Here is an 18756-nt window from a genome sequence, read left to right as displayed (position 1 = left end):
AGTTCAGTTAAGTTTGATGGTCGCCGAGCATGGACAGCCCTCTTCAAATGATCCCACAGATGTTCAATGATATTCAGGTCTGGGGACTGGGATGGCCATTCCAGAACATTGTAATTGTTCCTCTGCATGAATGCCTGAGTAGATTTGGAGCGGTGTTTTGGATCATTGTCTTGCTGAAAGATCCATCCTCTGCGTAACTTCAACTTTATCACTGATTCTTGAACATTATTGTCAAGAATCTGCTGATACTGAGTGGAATCCATGCGTCCCTCAACTATAACAAGATTCCCGGTGCCGGCATTGGCCATACAGCCCCAAAGCATGATGGAACCTCCACCAAATTTTACTGTGGGTAACAAGTGTTTTTCTTGGAATGCTGTGTTTTTTTGCCGCCATGCATAACGCCTTTTTGTATGACCAAACAACTCAATCTTGGTTCATCAGTCCACAGGACCTTCTTCCAAAAAGAAATTGGCTTCTCCAAATGTGCTTTTGCATACCTCAGCCGACTCTGTTTGTGGTGTGCTTGCAGAAACGGCTTCTTTCGCATCACTCTCCCATACAGCTTCTCCTTGTGCAAAGTGCGTTGTATAGTTGACCGATGCACAGTGACACCATCTGCAGCAAGTTGATGCTGCAGCTCTCTGGAGGTGGTCTGAGGATTGTCCTTGACTGATCTCACCATTCTTCTTCTCTGCCTTTCTGATGTTTTTCTTGGCCTGCCACTTCTGGCCTTAACAAGAACTGTCCCTGTGTTCTTCCATTTCCTTACTATGTTACTCACAGTGGAAACTGACAGGTTAAATCTCTGAGACAGCTTTTTGTATCCTTCCCCTGAACAACTATGTTGAATAATCTTTGTTTTCAGATCATTTGACAGTTGTTTTAAGGAGCCCATGATGCCACTCTTCCGAGGAGATTCAAACAGGAGAACAACTTGCAAGTGGCCACTTTAAGTAGCTTTTCTCATGATTGCATACACCTGGCTATGAAGTTCAAAGCTCAATGAGGTTACAAAACCCAAAAAAGTGCTTTAGTAAGTCAGTAAAAAGTAGGTAGGAGTATTTAAAACAAGAAAATGATAAGGGTGCCCATACTTATGCACCTGTCAAATTTTGTTTGAATGCAGATTGCACATTTTCTGTTAGTACAATAAACCTCATTTCAAGGCAGAAACATTACTGTGTCCAACAGTTATTACATATATCAAACTGAAATAGCTGTTGCAAAAACACCAATTTTTATAAAACATTAAGCTTAAGATTAATAGGGGTGCCCAAACTTTTTCATATAACTGTATCTGAGTCATGCTGCCTGTGGCTTGGGAAGTATGAATTAGCTGACAGGTTCCCTATAAAGCATAGTTGCTAACAGATCAGAATTTGTCCCAAAGTTTAAGAAGAAGTCGTGGCAATTTCAGACATATCCCAATCCAAAAACCCCTCCCAAAGGGGATTTTCCTGTCTGGTTTTAGGCCTGCAGGTGATTATTTTGCCAACCACAGATGTTGGTATGTATAACTTCAGCCCCCTTTAACCTGTTAATGTAAATTGATGTATATGTAAGTAATTGCGGAGTTGCACTGACTGAATAGACAGTATGGCTGCAACCTATTTTAGCCCATAGATCTTCAGGCACTGACTGGTCAGTATGGCTTCAGCCCCCTTTAGACCATAGGTCCTCAGGCACTGACTGGTCAGTATGTCTTCAGCCCCCTTTAGACCATAGGTCTTCAGGCACTGACTTGATCATTTGATCCGTTTAGGCCATACGTCCCTGAGCACTGACTGATCAGTATGGCTTCAGCACCATTTAGACCATAGGTCCTTAGTAACTGACTGAATGGTCAGTGTAGCTTAAGCTAACTTTAGACTACAGTTCCTCAGGCACTACCTGAATGGTCAGCCTGCCCCTTGTGTAAACTTTCTGAATATTGTAATATAAACATATCTTACATACCAACTGTCATGCTTCTGGGTTCGAAGCCTTGAGCCTGTGTTTTGTGGTCAACTTCTCTGTCCACTGAGCCACAGCAGAGACACTTTTTCTCCAGGTGTTTAGGTTCTGTTCTGGCTGGAGTCTGTTTAGCATAAAACAGGTGTTTTCATTTGTCTGCCCTTTCACCTTTTGGGTGTGGCTTCATGTTCTTTCCCCCTGCTGGCATTTACTGCTTCTGATAGTCTCATTTGGATGTCCAGCCATTCTACTATAGTTTAAAACCAGTCAGTGAAATTTCAGCTAGGGTTTTTCTCTTTGCTTTTTCTGTTTTTTAATCTGCACATATCTTCTGTCTCCCTTAAGGAAGTTCATTAGGTGGCATATTATCTAACAGTACGTACTTTATACTTTATTTTGTATTTCATCATTTATATTACTCACTCTGGGATCTCAAGGTATTGAAAGACATTTATTATATGTTGTCGTAAAGCGACAAGCTCGGCTGTATGTGGAGGTAAACACAGAATACTGTCTCTTTAAATTTTGGGTTAGTTTATTCAACAGGCATAAACTACCCAGTAGTCCATAAAGGAAAAAAACATAGCCCATTCGGCTAAAGAGACAAAAACAAAATACAAAACTTGTAGCAGAGTCTGTATCTCGGCCACGGTCTGGCCACTCAGGATTAGGCACACACTGGTTCAGCACAGCAACTGAACACCTCTGAGTGTCAAGGCTGGCTATTTAAAGCCCAGAGCACTCACCGGATTGGAGATAGGGTTGATAACGTCCCGCCCTGCACTTCGTTATCCACTAAAAACATTCCATTGTAAACCTGGGCCGTTAACTGTCTCTGCACTTAATGTGCAGGAGAAACTTCCATGTTTTCACATCACGGAGGCTAACAGTCTCTGTGACACATATCTCCCTTCCGACACACTACCAGTGACTTTGTCACAATGTATACAGTAGATTATTACTATAAAAAAAGTGTAATTATTATAACAGCATAAAATAATATAAAAAAATGCAGACTCAATGGGCAAAAGTATATGCAAACTTCAAATACCAAGGTATTACTCATTACATTGCTTTCCAATACAATACATACACAAGGGACTAAGCTAGTATTTCATACCTCATGGAGTTCCACTATACCTTGGGACTCAAAAAGACCTTTATTATAGAAGTGAAGAGTAATTCATGTTAAAGTGTCACATTCAACACAATATGAGTAATTTATTTATTTTGGGGAAGCGCTAGCTTATTATTTTTATTCTGAGAGTGTTAAGATTATAAGATTATGATGGTTGCAGAAGTCCCAGAAGACATAATGAAATAGACATTGAATTTTAATAAGGGAAAATAGCACATATTCTGCGGTAAAGAGGTGATTGACTCGTCTTCTGTCAACAATTCAGCATTATGGTTTTTCTCCGCTGTTAGAATTTCTGAATCTCCTTGACTGAAATCTAGAAATTCTATATGCTCAATTGCCCTATTGTGACCCCCAACCCTATAATTCTGACTTTGTGTTTCCCACTGGGTTTATTGAATGTTGTGACAAGAGACAAGTTGGGAGAAGATGAGATCTGTTAGGTGTCAAGACTATGCATCCTTCAGCAGGTGATAATTATTTGTCACTTACTGGTGCTTATCACACTACAACTTGGCATAGCTATATCTATCTGAATATATAACTGCTCAAGTACAGAAAAATTACTGTTCATGTCAATAAACATCACGGCAATGAATATAATTATGTAACTCAGACTGATTTACATGTACACTGACTTCATCATTGTTTCCCTCAACCGTAAGAATTCCCAGTGTCGGTGAGAAATATCTTCCAGTAATACAAATATATCATGACATGAGTGTCAAAAAAACCTTACGCCTCAGCATCAGGGACCAGGTTCTGAATCTGAGCTCCATTTGCCTCAGTGTACGTGTCACTAAACTGATAGTCTTCTTTTTCTTTACTAGTGGCTTAGTTGCCTATAATTTATTATTACTTTATTTAATTCTATATTGGGAATCCATGCCCAATAGATTCCTAAAATCTATGGTGGTCTTGCTCACACATATGAGCAAATCAGAAAATAGTGTGTATATATACAGTAGTAGTTTATATAGTGTGTTGTAATCAAAATTATTGAATTCCCATTGCAATTTAAGTTTATTAGCAAAATTTACCAACTTTCCGCTATTTGCAATAAACAATAATAACTCAACACAACTAATTTAACAAGTGGTTTCTAGTGATGAGCGAGCACTAAAATGCTCGGGTACTCGTTGCTCGGGTCGAGCAAATTGGGATGCTTGAGTGCTCAGTCCGAGTAACGAGTCCAATGTAAGTCTATGGGAAACTCGAGCATTTTTCCGGCAGCCCCCCCCAGTGGTCTGCAGAGGGCCTAAAAATTGCCCAAATCGATGGGAACAGTGCTCAAATGACATGGGAACAGCGTGGGGAAGACCCCTGGAAGCATTTCTGGCTCCCAGGTCACTGCTGTCAACAATGTTGTCAGAGGTATTACACCACTTTTACGGACTCAGAATAAAATGTGACATACAGAAGTCGTGCTGTTGCAGAGTGTGACAGGCAGAAGTAGTGCTGTTGCTTTAAAAGTATTCAGCAAATATTAGACGTAACACAAGCACATGAGACTGGAAGTGTTGTGCTCCAGAAGCATCCAGCAACTAGATGGGTTAACACAGTCACAGGAGAAGGGGAGTGTTTTAGCAGAGCCCCAGGGGGATTGTGGGGAAGTAGTTTACTGTCTGGCTGGAACCTAAGAGAAAGGTGGTGTGTGTGTTCTGCATGTGAAAGAAGTGCCCCTGCAAGTGAAAAGGATTCAAGTCAGGAATGAAGCTAAGCACAGGTCAGGTAGAGTTCCTGAACTAGCAATGCAGAGTATTGTCAAGCAGAAAGATAAGGACAGTAAGAAATGGTGTCACAGGGATCATCTCCCTCAGCAAACCCTCCCCCCTCCTCCATCTCGCTGTGCTGTAAAGAATGCTGTGTTCAATAATGTGCCTTTGCATTAGAACTCTGCTGTCCTGTACTACTGGGAAGACTGTGAAATGCTGTGCTGCTAAGGAAACTGTACTGTTTGTCACTGGAGCCTGTTGCTCATCAGACTTAACTTCCACTGGCTGTGCGGCTTCTTATTAAATGCTACTGTTCTACTTGACTCTTGTCAAGTGTGTCTGGTCAGCAAGTGAAACAGTATACGTGTCTGTGCCTGAGGGTCAATACCCCTGTGTGTCTGAGAGAAGCTGCAGTACATGGTCTATGGTCGCCCTGAGTAACGGTTCCCCCAGGATTAGAAGGAATTCATGTAACCTTTCTCGCCCCTATCTGAACCTAGCGGCATGCATGTAGCAAAAACATGCAAAAATCAAACCAAAATGGAATTTCCTGGGAAATATGTTAAGGAACATCCTTTCCAGTGTAATGACTTGCATATAAGGCAAAATAAATAACCAAAAACAAAAATGCTCCTCCACACCTTGGGCTATGTTCACACGTAGCGTTTTTGATGCGTTTTTGCACTTTTGCATTGCTTTCAACGGTGAAAAATACATTCACCAGTAAATGTCATTTTAACATTTTACAACCTTATCTGGCCATGTGGTGTGTGAAACATCATCAGACACATCCTGTTTCATTTATGAAGGAGGGATTGTGAAAGTCACAAACACTATTTTTACATCCTTACTATTCTTAAAGGGCCAGCAGCCGGCTATGCTTTGTTGTTCCCATTATTAAAGAGCGGGTCTCCAATACTGTTATTGCGTATGCAGTGACTGCAAGGGCTGCTAAAAATTTGGACGCAGCCCAATATCCCTTTGAAGAGACATAGAGGAGGGTCTCAAAATTTGGGAAAAAACCCACTATTAATTTAAAGACACATAGAGCTGGGCCACAGTAATGACATGTTCCCATTAGAAAGAGAGGGTCTGCTATCCAGTTATAGGGTATGCAGTGAGTCCAACGGCTGCCAAAATTTAGGAAAAACCCCACTAACAATTTAAAGACACATAGAGCTGGGCCACAGTAACAAAATAATCCCATTAGAAAGGAGAGGGTCTGCTATCCAGTTATAGGGTATGCAGTGAGTCCAAAGGCTGCCAAAGTTTAGGAAAAATCCCACTAACAATTTAAAGACACATAGAGCTGGTCGACAGTAACGACATGTTCCCATTAGAAAGGAGAGGGTCTGCTATACAGTTATTGGGTATGCAGTGAGTCCAACGGCTGCCAAAATTTAGAAAAAACCCTACTAACAATTTAAAAACATGTGAAGCTGGGCTACAGTAATGAGTACGACATGTTCCCATTAAAAAGGAGTGGGTTTCCCATACTGTTTGCCTATAGAGTGAATGCAACGGATGCGAAAAATGTGGAGGAACTCCAGTGTCCCTTGCAAGAGACGTAGAGGTTGGAGGGCCTCCTGAAAACAATGTTCCCATTATTAGGAAATGGGTCTCCCATACTGTTTGCCTATGCAGTGAATGCAACGGCTGCCAACAATTTGGAGGCACTCAAATGCCCCTTGCAAGAGACGTAGAGGTCGGAGGGCCTCCTGAAAACAATGTTCGCATTATTAGGAAATAGGTCTCCCATACTGTTTGCCTATGCAGTGAAGGCAACGGATGCGAAAAATTTGGAGAAACTTCAATGCCCTTTGCAAGAGACGTAGAGGCCGGAGGGCCTCCTGAAAACAATGTTCCCATTATTTGAAAATGGGTCTCCCATACTGTTGCCTATGCAGTGAATGCAACGACTGCCAAAAAGTTGGAGGAACTCCAATTTCCATTGCAAGAGCCGTAGAGGTAGTAGGGCCTCCTGAAAACAATGTTCCCATTTTTAGGAAGTGGGTCTCCCATACTGTTTGCCTATGCAGTGAATGCAACGGCTGCCAAAAATTTGGAGGAACTCCAATGCCCCTTGCAAGAGACGTAGATATGGTGATATGGTAGATATGGTGGTTATATGAAGGAGGATGTGGAGGATGAAGATGAGGAGAAGGAGGAGGACAAGAGCAAATAGACAAAATCAGGAAGCGTACGGTCATCAAGGTACTCCCTCACCATCTTCCGAAACTTTTCCCAAGTTGTGAGAGTGCCCCGCGTCTCAGGGCCTGTGCGTTGGGAGGGTCTGAGTAAACTGTGAATAGCTTGACGGACACACTGCAGCAAAATGAAAATGGAAAAAATGACTGATTTTGGAACACTGTTATAGGTGATATGTCTGACAGAGAACCACGGTTTTAAATAACAGGCCTGTAATTTACTAATGTTGTTATTCTACCCAGAGACCTAATGTGAATAGCTTGACCGACACACAGCAACGAAATGAACATGGAAGAAATGGATGATTTTGGAACACTGTTATAGGTGATATGTCTGACAGAGAACCACGGTTTTAAATAGCAGGCCTGTAATTTACTAATACTATTCTTCACAGAGACCTAGTGTGAGCAGCTTGACCGACACACTGCAACAGCATGGAAAAGGAGGCCAATATTTTCCACTTTCAGTTCAAATTTCTGGATTTTTATCGCTGAAATAGGAACAGATCTGGCTGTATTCTGCAGCGCTAACAAGCAAATGGAGCAGAAAAATGGTGTACTTTGGATTGCTTTTTAAACAAATAACCAGGATTAAGATTAAAAAAAAATTTGCACTGGTCCCTGATATCTGGGGCTATGTCTACAAATATCTGCAATTATGCGCTATATGCACTGCAGTCTGCCACATACACTGCCTGCCAGCCTAGCTCCTGCCTAGCACTGATTATGTGCAGCTGGATTAGTCCTCAGAAGAACTGTTAGTTCAGATGGATATACAGTATATATATATATATATATATATATATATATATATATATGTATATATATATATATATATATATATATATATATACAGTTATATGAAAAAGTTTGGGCACCCCTATTAATCTTAAGCTTAATGTTTTATAAAAATTGGTGTTTTTGCAACAGCTATTTCAGTTTGACATATGTAATAACTGAATGTGCAATCTGCATTCAAACAAAATTTGACAGGTGCATAAGTATGGGCACCCTTATCATTTTCTTGTTTTAAATACTCCTACCTACTTTTTACTGACTTACTAAAGCACTTTTTTGGGTTTTGTAACCTCATTGAGCTTTGAACTTCATAGCCAGGTGTATGCAATCATGAGAAAAGCTACTTAAAGTGGCCACTTGCAAGTTGTTCTCCTGTTTGAATCTCCTCGGAAGAGTGGCATCATGGGCTCCTTAAAACAACTGTCAAATGATCTGAAAACAAGATTATTCAACATAGTTGTTCAGGGGAAGGATACAAAAAGCTGTCTCAGAGATTTAACCTGTCAGTTTCCACTGTGAGGAACATAGTAAGGAAATGGAAGAACACAGGGACAGTTCTTGTTAAGGCCAGAAGTGGCAGGCCAAGAAAAACATCAGAAAGGCAGAGAAGAAGAATGGTGAGATCAGTCAAGGACAATCCTCAGACCACCTCCAGAGAGCTGCAGGATCAACTTGCTACAGATGGTGTCACTGTGCATCGGTCAACTATACAACGCACTTTGCACAAGGAGAAGCTGTATGGGAGAGTGATGCGAAAGAAGCCGTTTCTGCAAGCACGCCACAAACAGAGTCGGCTGAGGAATGCAAAAGCACATTTGGAGAAGCCAATTTCTTTTTGGAAGAAGGTCCTGTGGACTGATGAAACCAAGATTGAGTTGTTTGGTCATACAAAAAGGCGTTATGCATGGCGGCAAAAAAACAGCATTCCAAGAAAAACACTTGCTACCCACAGTAAAATTTGGTGGAGGTTCCATCATGCTTTGGGGCTGTGTGGCCAATGCCGGCACCGGGAATCTTGTTAAAGTTGAGGGACGCATGGATTCCACTCAGTATCAGCAGATTCTTGACAATAATGTTCAAGAATCAGTGATAAAGTTGAAGTTACGCAGGGGATGGATCTTTCAGCAAGACAATGATCCAAAACACCGCTCCAAATCTACTCAGGCATTCATGCAGAGGAACAATTACAATGTTCTGGAATGGCCATCCCAGTCCCCAGACCTGAATATCATTGAATATCTGTGGGATCATTTGAAGAGGGCTGTCCATGCTCGGCGACCATCAAACTTAACTGAACTGGAATTGTTTTGTAAAGAGGAATGGTCAAAAATACCTTCATCCAGGATCCAGGAACTCGTTAAAAGCTACAGGAAGTGACTAGAGGCTGTTATTTTTGCAAAAGGAGGATCTACTAAATATTAATGTCACTTTTCTGGTGAGGTGCCCATACTTATGCACCTGTCAAATTTTGTTTGAATGCAGATTGCACATTTTCTGTTAGTACAATAAACCTCATTTCAAGGCAGAAACATTACTGTGTCCAACAGTTATTACATATATCAAACTGAAATAGCTGTTGCAAAAACACCAATTTTTATAAAACATTAAGCTTAAGATTAATAGGGGTGCCCAAACTTTTTCATATAACTGTATATATACACTGCTCAAAAAAATAAAGGGGACACTTAAACAACAGAATATAACTCCAAGTAAATCAAACTTCTGTGAAATCAAACTGTTCACTTAGGAAGCAACACTGATTGACAAAAAATTTGAGCAGATGGAATGGAAATTATTGGCAATTATCAAGACACACTCAATAAAGGAGTGGTTCTGCAGGTGGGGACCACAGACCACATCTCAGTACTAATGCTTTCTGGCTAATGTTTTGGTCACTTTTGAATGTTGGTTGTGCTTTGACACTCGTGGTAGCATGAGACGGACTCTACAACCTACAGAAGTTGCCTAGGTAGTGCAGCTCATCCAGGATGGCACATCAATGCAAGCTGTGGCAAGAGGTTTGCTGTGTCTGTCGGTGTAGTGTCCAGAGGCTGGAGGCGCTACCATGAGACAGGCCAGAACACCAGGAGACGTGGAGGGGGCTGTAGGAGGGCAACAACCCAGCAGCAGGACGGCTACCTCCGCCTTTGTGCAAGGAGGAACAGGAGGAGAACTGCCAGAGCCCTGCAAAATGACCTCCAGCAGGCCACAAATGTGCATGTGTCTGTACAAATGGTTAGAAACCGACTCCATGAGGGTGGTATGAGGGTCCGATATCCACAGATGGGGGTTGTGCTCACAGCCCAACACCATGCAGGACTCTTGGCATTTGCCACAGAACACCAGGATTGGCAAAGTCGCCAGTGGCGCCCTGTGCTCTTCACAGATGAAAGCAGGTTCACACTGAGCACATGTGACAGACGTGACAGAGTCTGGAGATGCCATGGAGAGCGATCTGCTGCCTGTAACACCCTTCAACATGACCGGTTTGTCAGTGGGTCAGTAATGGTGTTGGGTGGCATTTCTTTGGAGGGCCGCACAGCCCTCCATGTGCTCGCCAGAGGTAGCCTGACTGCCATTAGGTACCGAGATGAGATCCTCAGACCCCTTGTGAGACCATATGCTGGCGCAGTTGGCCCTGGGTTCCTCCTAATGCAGAACAATGCCAGACCTCATGTGGCTGGAGTGTGTCAGCAGTTCCTGCAAGATGAAGGCATTAAAGCTATGGACTGGCCCACCCGTTCCCCAGATCTGAATCCGATTGAGCACATCTGGGACATCATGTCTCGCTCCATCCACCAACGCCACGTTGCACCACAAACTGTCCAGGAGTTGGCGGATGCTTTAGTCCTGGTCTGGGAGGAGATCCCACAGGAGACCATCACAACTTCATCACGAGCATGCCCAGGCGTTGTACGGAGGTCATACTGGCACATGGAGGCCACATACAATACTGAGCCTCATTTTGACTTGTTTTAAGGACATTACATCAAAGTTGGATCAGCCTGTAGTGTGTTTTTCCACTTTAATTTTGGGGGTGACTCCAAATCCAGGCCTCCATTGGTTAATAAATTTGATTTCCATTGATGATTTTTGTGTGATTTTGTTGTCAGCACATTCAACTTTGCACAGAACAAAGTATTCAATGAGAATATTTCATTCATTCAGATCTAGGATGTGTTATTTGAGTGTTCCCTTTATTTTTTTGAGCAGTGTATATATATGTTGTGCAATACCTATACTAACAGGATGTTCAATGGATCCTCTTGCACTATATGCATTGCAGTCTGCCACATACACTACCTGGCTGCCTAACTCCTGCTACCACCTTCACCACTGAAAATATGCACCTGGTTTAGTCCTCAGAAGGACTGTTAGTTCAGATGGATATATATATATGTTGTGGAATACCTATACTAACTATAAACAAGCAAATCTCTCCATGACTCAGCAGCACCTCTCCCTACTCTGCCTGTTTCCGGGGTAGACTGTGACAAGCATACAGGCGCCAGGTCTTATATAGACCTGATGATGGTGTGCGGCCAGTCAATCACTGTATTGTCACTGTGACATGCAGAAGTAGTGCTGTTGCTTAAAAAAGCATCCAGCAACTAGAGGGGTTAACACAGTCACAGGAGACAGGGAGTGTTTTAGCAGAGCCCCAGGAGGATTGTGGGGAACTTGTTATTGTAGTCTGGCTGAAGTCGAAGAGAAAGGTAGTGTGTTATCTGTATCTGACAGAAGGCAACTGAACAGGAATCAGATCAGGAGAGAAACTAAACACAGGTCAGATAAACTCCCTAAACTAACAGTGCAGAGTATTATCGGGCAGGAAGATAAGGACTGAAAGGAGTTGTGTCACAGGGATGATCTCCCTCATCAAACCCTCCCCCCCTCCATCTCCATGCAGGATAAAGAATGCTGTGTACTATTGTGTCATTATTGTGGTGATCTCCGGTCGATGTCGGTCGGCTTCTGGGAAGTCTTGTTGTGGTGGGAGATAATCACAGGGTAGTAATAAATTCCGATGGATTATTCTGGTTTTCTAGTCCCCTCTTCCTAATCAGATTTCATACACTGGACTTCCTCTTTACGACCACATACACCTTGTCTTCCCAGTAGGAAAAAAGTTTTCCTGGACCACCTTTCTTACGTACATTCTTGACTAGCACCCGGCTTCCCAGTGCCAATTCTGCTCCATAACATTTTCGATCATAGTACTCCTTACTCTTGCGTAACCACTTTGGACGCTATGTTGTATGCCTCTGCCATCCATTCCTTTAATTTCCGAATGTACTCCGGATACGTTCTGTAAGTCTCTGACACCAGAGCATCGAACATGATGACGATTGGCAGTCTTGGCGATCGTTCATACAATAGGAAGAAGGGTGAGTAACCCATTGCATTGCTCTTTGTATAGTTATAGGCATGTACCACTTTTGACAGAGAACTCTTCCAGTCTTTCTTCTCGTCAGCTGTTAAAATGCGCAACATCGACAATAATGTCCGGTTAAAACGTTCCACTTGTCTATTACCCTCTAGGTGATAGGGCATTGTGTGGGATCCCTGAATTCTACAGTACTTTCCTAGCTTGGCAAAGAGCTGGTTTTCAAATTCTCTTCCTTGGTCATGGTGTAACCTCATAGGGAACCCAAACTTCAAAACAAAATCATTGAAGATCTTCTCTGCCACTGTTCGACCAGTTTTATTGGTGGTGGCATATGTTTGGGCAAATCGAGTAAAATGGTCCATCAACACCAATATGTATTCGTAACCACCCTTGCACGTCTCGAGATGTAGAAAGTCTATTGAGACCATCTCAAATTGATACGTAGTTTTGATGTTGCCCATAGGTGCCCGGGTTGATGTGTTCGGACGTTTATCTTTCAGACACCCACACTTCCTGGTCACGTACCTCTCGATATCTCTCTGTATGTACGGCCAGAAGAAACGTTCAAGGATCAAGTTGGTTGTCCTTTCCACTCCCAGGTGTCCCATGTTTTCATGGAGTTCTTTGAAGACCAACTTACGGAATACTCTGGGAAGTACCAACTGCCGGTTATGTCCTCCTTTACGTTACAGGATACCGTCTTCACTGAGGTAGAGCTTCGTCCATTCTTTAACTAAAACAGATACTGCTGGTGACTCATTATCTCTCTCCCGTTTACTTGGAAACCGATTTTAGTCCACATAAAGTAGTATTCTACCAATTATCTGATCTTCCCATTGTGCTCTATGGATTTTTCCTTTTGGTAGTTGTTGAATGGACAGGGGGTCATCTTGTTCTCTCGCTTTTATGATGGTTTTCCACCGTCAACGGACAGCACAATGGTGTGTCTTCCTCTTGATAAGCTTGCACTGCTTGGGTAGTGCTCTCAATTGCTTCCAGACTGACTTCCTCCGAGCATTCTTACATGAACTCCTCAGGCTCTAGTGGCATTCTTGACAATCCGTCAGCATCCGCATTGCATTTTCCTGGCTTGTACTTGATGCTGAAATTGAAGTCAGCTAGTTCAGCGACCCATCTGTGACCCGTTGCATTCAGTTTGGCTGTAGTGAGGACATAGGTCAAAGGGTTATTGTCAGTGTATACCTCAAAGTGTTTGCTGTAGTAGAGATAATCTCTAAATCGTTCACAGATAGCCCATTTCAATGCCAGGAGCTCCAATTTTCTGGAATGTAGATGGTAATTCTTCTCGGCGTCTGTCAACATTCTAGAACCGTAACCAATGACTCTCAATTTTTCATCTTGATGCTGATACAGGGTTGCTCCCAGTCCAACTTGAGAAGCGTCACAATGAAGAACAAACGGTAAGTTGAAATCAGGATATCTCAAGATGGTTGGTTTTACCAGGTAGTCTACTAGTTCTTCCAAAACTCCTGGTGGTTTGCTGTACAGAGAATGGGCTGTTTGGACAAAACGGCATTGTTTCTTTTAAGCCCGGTCCTACCCACGTTCTTCTTTTTCTCCGTGGGTGTTATTGACTCTGTCGTCGTCCCCAAGAGGAGGTATAGTGGGACGGCAATCCTGGAGAAGTTCAGAACGTAAGTATGATAGTAGGGGAAGAATCCTAAGATCTGTCTCAATTCCCGACAATAGTGGGCCGCTTGTCTTTTAAGGCCAGTACCGGAGCGATTTCTGGTGGGTCCATGGTATATCCTTCTCCGGACACAATTATCCCTAGAACTCGGATTTGCCTTTTGAACAGTTCACACTTCTTTGCGGTCAACTTAACTCCATGTTACTGATACCACTGTAATACGGTCCTCACGTGTTCAACATGCTCCCGGGAAGGTTTTGCTGTGTACCACATTGTCATCCAAGTACAGCTGGCAGATATCGTCCTTAAATCCTTCTAAACATGTCTCCATGCTCCTCTGGAATTCTGCTGGAGCTGAACTGAGCCCAAACGGTATGCGGATCCACTCGTATAACCCCCACGGTGTGATGAATGCTGTCAAAGGTCTACTGGACTATTCATCAAAACTCTTGATGATATGCTTTACCCTGATCAAGGACAGAGAACCAGGTACTTCCTGATAGGCTATCCAGCATATCTTGAATCTTTGGTATCGGGTGCCGATGAGGTACTGACTTTCGATTTAGTTCGCGGTAATCACAGCAGAGTCTCAACGTACTGTCCTTCCTTACACAAACAATAGGAGAGGAATAAGACAACTTCAACTTTTGGACCCAACCTCTGTTTATTAGGTCTTGTAAATACTCTTTCATTTCACGGTGTAATGGTTTCAGCACAGACATGTAACTTCTGTTTACTGGGGTCGTGTCTTTCAAATTGATTTTCAACTGCAACAACAGGATACAGCCTATATCAGAGTTATCTTTGGAGAATGCATGACACTCTTCTCGCATCATCTGTTTTGCTACCGCTCTATCTTCAGCACACAAGTGTTCCAGGGGTACTGGGGGATCCCAGGACCCCGAGGTGGATCATGCAATTTCCTCTCCTGGGCAACTCCTGTTCCTTGGTGGGGAGACTGAATTCACGGTAGACCCCTCGGGGGGTCTCACACTGGCTGGATATACAGTTTTAACGGTTTTGATGTGACCTAACACAGTCTTTGGATCCAGTCTAATTTCATGTTTCATAGTATTCATAACCGGTACTGTCAACTCGAGCAAACCCAACAGTAGGAATCGTAAGCACAGTCTCACCTTGAAGTAGGCCTTCCGGAAGTTCTGAGGAGTCTTTTTGCACGAACAGTCTTTTCTGGACTCTTCTTCCCGGTTCTACCCGGACTCCATACCTCACCCCCACCATTTGGTTTGCAGGGATGATGATTGGGCACCAGCCTACCTTGACTTCTTTTAGGTCCATTGTATTCTGTGCTTTCTTTACTCTATGAATCACATTTTCTGCCACGGCATTTGGTATGGCAAGCGATGTGGCAATTGCATCCACCACCAGCGTCCCTGACTTGTGTTTCGTGATGACCTCACTGATTACATTATAACCCAGGATAGGATCCTCTACCACGTTCTGATCACTGGTCGCGAGAAAAGATACCAAAAACTCAATGGTATTGCTGTTCTTCGTGGTGGCCCTCAGTTGGAAAGTTACTTCCACCCAGCCTATGAAAGGGATTTTGGTCTGGTTGACAACTTTGCCATGGAGTTCCACTGGCGACCAAAGACAGGTATGTGGCAGGTAGCGCCTTTCCATTCTTCATTTAAAAGGCTCGCTTGGGCTCCTGTGTCCCACAGTGCTTTTACCAGGAGCCCATCTAGCGGGCACTGTATAAAGCACCTTTCACAGATTAGGCTGATGAGGCTATCTTTACCGACCGAGGACTCCTCCTCCCAGGAGTACATCGTTTGACCTCCGCACTGGGCATTAAATAACTGATGCCCCTGTCTCTCTTGCAGCTGTTGTAGATAGGAACACACATGGGGATAGTACTGACGAAGCCGTTTTACCTCATGCGCCGTTCTGGGGTTTGGTGAGATTTGGATTTGCTTCTGGGGCCTCCTCCGTCTCGCGGTTACCAGTAGCCTTGCATTGGCAACTGCCTGTCTTTTAACCCAAACGACCGTGACCATTGGCATAATGTCCTTCCTCACCACATCTTAGACAGTGGACACACACCGTACTCTGATTTGATGAACGTCACGCTTCACAAGCCGGGTATCTTCTATTCTGGAACCCACTCCTGGGTCTGAGGAATGCAGGTTCTGGCCTGGAACGAATCAACTTTTTCACCTCAATCAACTCGGCTCGCAGTTCTCGTATTGCTTCTTCAAAGTCAGCACTGGCGGTCCTCTCTTTTCTTGGTGATTTAAGGTTGCCTCTCGGAGGTGGCATTGGAGAGTCTCCATGATAATCTTCGGACTGGCCACCGGAGGTCTCCAACTTCAGCTGACTCATTTTGGTGATTTTAGGAGCAGGACCTTTCTTTAACTTCTGTTCGCTCTCTGACTCCAAACTTGCTGCCTCATTCATTTTTTCAGTTAGGACTTCATCCAGAATGCCAGAATCTTCTAGATACTGTTTCAGCTGCAACTTGTTGCCTTTGCTAATTAACCCCATTCCCAATGATCTCAAGAACTTCTCCTGGACTAGTCCAGCATCAAACTTCTCCTCCGCTTCTACATCTCTAGATGCAAACAACAGTCTATCCTTAAGTTCAATTGCTCTGAACAAGAAACTTTGGGGTGATTCATTATTTTCCTGTGAGATGTTAATGAGTAGGTGGAACAATTCTAAAGTACTCTCTTCTTTATAGTGCCTTTTTAAAATCATCTTCAGCTTTGGCAAGGTCAATTGACTCTTCATTTTTAGCATACTACAGAGGTTAAGTCCTGGGCTGATTGCTTTCACCACCCCCTCAACGACCTCATCTGGCTAGTAGCCTTTTTTTAATCCTTCATGGATCTGGTGCAGCAAGTTCATATAAGACAGTTTCTCTTTCTGTTCACACTCTTCAATCTGTCCCAGGATGTTGAATTCTTTCCTTATGGTGATTTGTGGAATTAGAGAGAACTGTCTGCCTGATTTATCTAAGCCGAGCAGGTTAAAGGTTCTTTCTGAGTCTGTCACCCATTCAGAGGTTTTGGTCGATTCCTACAGGGCTGTTGTTAGGGCTTTGAATTGTTCTTTCAATTCCTGTAGTTCTGTCTGCGGACGGAGATTCCAGCTTTTGGTAATTGGTGCCGCCCCTCCATCCTCCAACTTCAACCTGGTTAGAAACTGTGTTAGCTCCTGGAGGAACATCCCTATAACATCTTCAGCTTCTTTCTCCCCCTGCTCATCCATTTTTGCATTAATGGGAGCTAACAGTTGCCTGCAGTTGTGTGCTTTAGAAATCTGTTCTTCTGACATCTTTATATGTTCTGCTACTGTTCCCAAGTCTTCACAGGTTAACTGAAGAAGCAGCTCACTAATTCTGTCCATTGCTGCTAGTGAGTTTTCTTTAGGGCTGGTCCCCTTTAACTGGTGTAGCAGATTTGAATTGAGGTGCTGTGCTGCTGTATATTTCCAGACACTTTTCTTCTTCTCCCTCTACACGCTAATTCCCTCTCAAGACTCCCCGTATGGGCCACCAATGTTACACGCACGCCACTAGGTTCAGATAGGGCGAGACTGGTCTCATGAATTCTTCGTGAATACTGGGGGAACTCAGGGTGACCATAGGCTGCAGCTTCTCTCAGGCACATGATAGATTCAATTGCTGACCAGACACATCTGACAAGAGTCTTCATAAACAGTTGGACAGTGGAGTTTAATCAAGTACGGCCAGTAACATTCAACTCTTTGAAGCAACAGGCTTCACCACAGTACAGTCTATTAAAATAGGCACAGTAACGTCAGTCTCTTCAGTAGCATAATTCTGCACAGATTAGATCTCTTTGCAGCACACTTCTATGCATACACAACCACAGGTTTTTCCTTCACAAGAACACAGCATTCTTTATTCTGCATGGAGAAGGAGGAGAGTGGGGTTTGATGAGGAAGATGATCCGATAATACTCTGCACTGTTAGTTCAGGAAGTCTATCTGACCTGTGTTTAGCTTCCCTCTTGACCTGAATTCTGTTCACTTGCCTTCTGTGAAATACAGATCGTACACCACCTTTCTCTTCGGCTCCAGCCAGGCTAATAAACAAGCTCCCCACAATCCCCCTGGGGCTCTGCTAAACACTCCCTGTCTCCTGTGACTGTGTTAACCCCTCTAGTTGCTGGAAGCTTCTGAAGCACAACACTTCCTGTCTCTTGTGACTGTGTTAACTCTTATAGTTGCTGGATGCTTTTGAAGCAACAGCACTACTTCTGCATGTCACATTATTCACAGCTTAGCAAGTTATCTCCAAAGAATAGGGATAATTTGCTGATCATTAGGGGTATGACCTGTGGGACCCCCAAGGATCCTGCAATCGTGACTCTGGAATCACTAGAATGGGACTCTGAAGGCCTGTCCTAAATAGGATGGAGGTGTGCATGAGCGGACTCCTCTTTGTTAATTGTTTATGGGACTGCCTAATACAGGGCTGTGCTCCATTCATGTCTATGAGACTGTTGGAAAAAACTAAGGATGAGCATGCACACCTTTGCTTCATTCAGGATGGGGCTGCTGAGCCCCATTCTCAGTGTACCAGAACCCCGATCTCAGGATACTTGAGGATACTAGTGGTTGGACCTCCAGCAATCACCATGTTACCCCTTATAGCAATTATAGGGAATTACTTGCTTTTTTAAGAATAAACCTTTAATGACTCATGCAGTCTCTAAATTATTCACTCCTTCACAACAAGCATCTTTAGTAGTGATGAGCGAACGTGCTCGCCACTGCTGGGTACTCACCCGAGGATCACTGTGCTCGACAAGCTCGGAGCTCAGCGCAGTGCATGACCAAAGTATCCTCTGCATCTGTAGCGCTGACAGCCTGTATAGCACAGGGATGGTGCTCCATCCCTAAGCTATACA

Source organism: Phyllobates terribilis, unplaced genomic scaffold, assembly GCF_046119375.1.
Source record: "Phyllobates terribilis strain yellow unplaced genomic scaffold, ASM4611937v1 Scaffold_1__5_contigs__length_1240528914, whole genome shotgun sequence".
Lineage (NCBI taxonomy): Eukaryota > Metazoa > Chordata > Amphibia > Anura > Dendrobatidae > Phyllobates > Phyllobates terribilis.
Note: the sequence above shows the minus strand (reverse complement) of the source record.